The sequence below is a fragment of the Coenobita brevimanus genome, chromosome 29, assembly GCF_032717465.1.
Source record: "Coenobita brevimanus isolate Jiangsu-jjx chromosome 29, ASM3271746v2, whole genome shotgun sequence".
In the NCBI taxonomy this organism is placed as follows: Eukaryota; Metazoa; Arthropoda; class Malacostraca; order Decapoda; family Coenobitidae; genus Coenobita; species Coenobita brevimanus.
In genome coordinates, this window is record NC_136982.1 from 7,415,552 (window position 1) to 7,420,491 (window position 4,940).

Here is a 4,940-nt window from a genome sequence, read left to right on the forward strand (position 1 = left end):
ATTCCAAAATTCACACCAGTTATCTTCCATCATATAAGGTTTCCTCACAAAATAATGAAAAATAATACACAAGAGTGTGCATGAACTGGCTTATAGACAAAGAAAAATCAAAACCGAAAATTTATTTAGGGCTGTAAATATTGGATAAAAGTAAACAAATTGTATAAACAGAATGTATAATAGATTATACACTCCTTCATTCAAAGCTGCTGCTTCTATGTTTCAAAACTGCGCCTAGAACTTCATTTATGGGTTTTTGATGATTTTTTTGGGATGCAACATCCAACAGTGGTCGGTATTCATGCTGATATTTCGGTTTCCTTGGTATCTTCTCTTGAGATCCTTTAAATACCGATGAAACTTTTCACCGTGTTCTTCACTTAAAGCTCCCAGATTTTCTGCAATGCAGTCCAAATGAACATTCAATAAATATACTTCGAGACACATGTTATAGCCTAGGCCCTAGGGCAGGGGTCGGCAACCTCCGGCCCGCGGGCCAGATCCAGCTCACAGAGTCTGAACTCATGGCCCGTCACCCTGCTTGATATTTATATAACAATCCAACCCACAACAGCCTAGCCAACTAAATGAGTAAGTCGGTGCCTCGCGACGTGAATCACTTCTCAATGGCAAACAGCACCAACCATCCCACTAATTCGCATGTCTCTTGATAAAACTGTTTTCTGCAGTCACTGATTTGCATGTTTTTCAATAAATTTCTAGTAATCTAGTCACTTGTTTGCTTGCTTTTCTACAAAATTTTTTTTATATTGTCACAAACTGTTTTCTGCAGTCACTGATTTGCATGTATTTCAATAAATTTCTTGTAATCTAGTCACTGGTTTGCCTGCTTTTCTATATATTTTTTTTTTTGTATATTGTCACAAACTGTTTTCGGCAGTCAATGAGTTCCATGTTTTTCAATAAATTTCTTGTAATCTAGTCACTGGTTTGCCTGCTTTCTATAAAATTTTTGTACACTGTCACTTTTGGGTTCTCTTTGGCACTCCGGCCCGCAGGCTACTCCTAGAAGCTTTCTCTGGCCCTCGCACTGAAAAGGTTGCCGACCCCTGCCCTAGGGCCTCGAATTTTTCCAGAATCCTACTTACATTGTCTCTATTGTTTGAATCCTTAAAGTTACCTAAAAAAAGGTTTTATTGACGTCTTCCAAGACAGTCTATGCTTCTTTTCAACAGCAGGAGAGTTTTCAAAATTTGCATCTTTGACAAGTTTCCTTATACCAGGTGCATAACCTCTTTGAGCCTGGCATAAGACAGTCCTGGAAATCGCTTGCACAGATACTTGAAACCACCTCCGTTTCGTGACCAAGCTTTAGAAAATTGCATCATTAGGTCGAGATTTATATGCAGAGGCGGCAAAAGAACTTTTTTTTTTTTTTTGTATCAACCAAACATTCTCGTACAACATTCTTTGTCTGGTGAAAACTGCCTCCCACTTGGTCATTGGTGCTGAGACCAGTGGAGATTTCAGACCCTCAAAAAAAAAAAAAACAGAAACTTTGTGAGCCCGACTGTTGTCCAAGCGGCATACAAAGTACATTTAAGTCTCCGCAAATCGTCCAGTTGTGGTTTTTGGAATTAAAATTATTTAAAGGACTCAGTACGTTTTCATAAGTTTCATTGGGTGCACTGATTGAGCTACAGGAACAGAATCACACATGTTATCACTGTGTAAAAAATGCTTTAAGACTTCTTTTTGAAGACGAACAGTCTCCACTCAATATTGTAAATGACACCAGATTTTATTTTTATTAATCCAGCAGGTTCTGTGCAAGAACCCTAATCATCTTGTTTAAAATAAAGTAGACATTGCCTTTTTCTTGGTTCTGATACCAGGAGAATGATGTGACAGGCGCTAATATTTTTTTTAAAATTAAGTCTGGAACCTAAACTCTCAGCAGACTGTTTAGCAAGGCCAGACTGTCTGACCAGATCATTTAGTTCATGTTGAGAAAAAACCTTGAGGTTCTGTGTCATCGCTATCACACTGGAAGTTTACATTATCACTGTTGCCATTACTTTCTTGGTCCGAGATATAATGCATATTCTCAGGTTCTCAGATGGTACTGGGAAGCGTATAACTGGTCCATGAGCAGCAGGTCATAAGGCAGATGGAATTTTTTAAAATAAAGAACTCCTTTTTTATTCTTAGTGCTGTCTTCTTGAACAAAAGTAGCAGTCGTCAATATGATTCTTCAGATTCCTCCAGATCACTGGGACACCAAAGCAAGAACAGTTACTTATATCTTTTGTATATTTCCTTAGTTCTTTATCACAAATAGAGCGGACTTTGTGGGAAGCCCATTATTTGTCCAGGTTTCCAAGTTCATCTCAAAAGTATGCTTTCTGCACTTTTTTTTTTTTTTACAAGGTCTGTAATATTTGTCTGTTGTTATTGCCCACCTTTACCAAGGCAGAGCGATAATGTTTTTGCCTGCCTCTGTGTGTGTGTGTGTGTGTGTGTGTGTGTGTGTGTGTGTGTGTGTGTGTGTGTGTGTGTGTGTGTTCCCATTATAATTCATGAACGGCTTGAGCTGTCAACATGAAACCTTCAGGGTGTCAAGATATGGCCAAAATCTTGGACGAGTGTGAAAATGGCAGTCGGGGTCAAAGTCATGGTCACGAAAATGGCTGCCAACCACCATTATATTTCATGAACTGCTTGAGCTATCAACAAGAAACCTTCAGGACATCAAGATATGGCCAAGATCGTCCGCCTCACCCCCGGGGGGTCACCGCCCCCCCGTTCCCCCGTGGAGGCGCCGGCCCCCGGCTCCCCCCGGAGGGACTGCGCTTGTAATTTGGCCAACAGCATTTTCTGGCGGACGATTAGCATTCGGCTCCGAATGCTTTTCTTTGTTTCTTTATGGAATTCACTACGGATTTAACAACAACTGTACTAACAATTAGCACAATCTCGTATAGCCATTGCCAGAAAAACTACAGCCGATTCAGTAAAAAAAAAAAAAAGTATGATTCATTCATTCATTGCCAGACGCCATGTATCCCAGACGGGGTGGCCAAGGGCTTAGAGTTAATTGTTTTACAGGGAGGGGCACTAATCCTCCACCAACCCCACTTGACATGTAGGGATGCCAACAGCATCTGGTGTTCCCAGGCGGTCACCCATCCAAGTACTAACCAGACCCAACGTTGCTTAACTTCGCTGATCGGACGGGAAGCGGTGTACTCAACGTGGTAATCTCTACAAAAATAAAACGCATATACTTGGTGAAAGGAATGTGAACAAACACTAACGAATGTAGGTAGTGGACATGCGCGACTAGTACTCCGAGCATGATCATACCTGAACGAGCTTATATTAATTTCTCGAATTGGTGTTGAAACATATCTTCCTTCAAGAGTCCACGTATGACAGGTATTGCAGCACAAGCAACTGTCTTCTTTTCTCATGACATTTTGGTATGTGGGCAATTATAGTGCGGATACTGAAACCTACTTATATTACGAAGATCCCGGGACATGAACGGATGCTCCTGGGAAAGTATGCAGTCTTATGCACAGACGTTCGCAAATGCTTGTTCGGTGGTGCTTGGTCACGTTCATTCGCCAAGTGTAACTCCACCTGTACGTCCGAACAGGACTAAAGCGAGATGTTAACTGGCATACTTCTCTATTTTTTTCTTTCCAGACCTCTTTCTCAAACATTAATGTTCATTTTTAATCCTGTTAAAAGGCAGCTATAACTGCCAGATTCATGTTTAGATTTGTAATTTAATCCTACCTCGTGAAACGAAGGCCGAAATCTAATGTGCATCAATTTTTATGGGTTCTTTGATTTCAGAACCTAGTTTTGTAAACAAGCTTTAGGTGATGCTAAAATTTCAGAATATATATATATATATATATATATATATATATATATATATATATATATATATATATATATATATTAATTGAACGTATGAAAATTGATCAAAAACTGGCAGTAAGACTTCAACAATTTTTGTTGCGAACCTGTGAAACCAGTGTGGGGCAGCTAATCAGAGTTGATCATAAGATTGTGCAGCAGCAACAACAACAGCAACCAATTATCATTCATTTATCTTAAAGGTTTCTTTATTAGCATACATATTTATTTGTTTGACATTTCTATTTATGATGGAATTTTAAATTGCACTCTTTGTGTTAATATTTATGATATTGCCCGTGATTTTGTGCGTAATTTATGGTATATGGAAAGTACGGAAAGTTCAAACCACTGTGTACGTTAATTAACATTTCTCAACAGTGAGTGTTGCAGCTCTCACAACCCGACCCACCAGTGTGGACGCCTTAGGCCAGCTGGTATGGGTTGCACAGTTCAGCTGGGTGGTATTACCCTGCCAGCAAAAGGGTTCCCAGTATAAAGCAAGTGGTGTATTTATAAGTAATCATATCCAATTTATGCGATAAACAAGTCTGAACAGTTACTAATTGTCACAGATCAATATAGCTTTTCATATCTCTAGATCCCAAGGAGCGAGCCTGTCCATCAGTCATTTGCAAAAGAATTTCGGAAACAAGGTGCTCGACTTCAGTGAAGCCCCATGTTAAGGTCTGTGCTTTCGCATCTACCTAGTACTCATGTACCTGTTTCACTCTACTAATCACTGTAATTTGGTTGTGACATGTATGGTAGCCGGATGAATGAAGACAGACCTACATGCAAACAATCTTAAATACAGTATTAACTATGAAGGTTAATAAGTACGACCCCAAGTAACTACCAAACGTCTGCAGTTTCCAACGGAGCCATTTCTATTGCCATCCAGTCAACATTCTCAGAGGTTATAGAAACTGAATTAACCTATTTTTCTGGTGGAACAGTGACTGAAACGTCCCTGTCGGAGAGGCGGCCTTTTTGTGGGTTCCATTCTTAAAAAGCGACTAGAGGCTTTTCAATCATATCATGTTACA

General features: G+C 39.7%; 1 pseudogene; it reads right to left on the reverse strand.

Annotated features, from left to right (window-relative positions):
• Window positions 1-3,113: 3,113 nt before the first annotated feature.
• On the reverse strand, window positions 3,114-3,233 carry LOC145395085 (5S ribosomal RNA; annotated as a pseudogene).
• Between the last annotated feature and the right edge of the window lie 1,707 nt (window positions 3,234-4,940).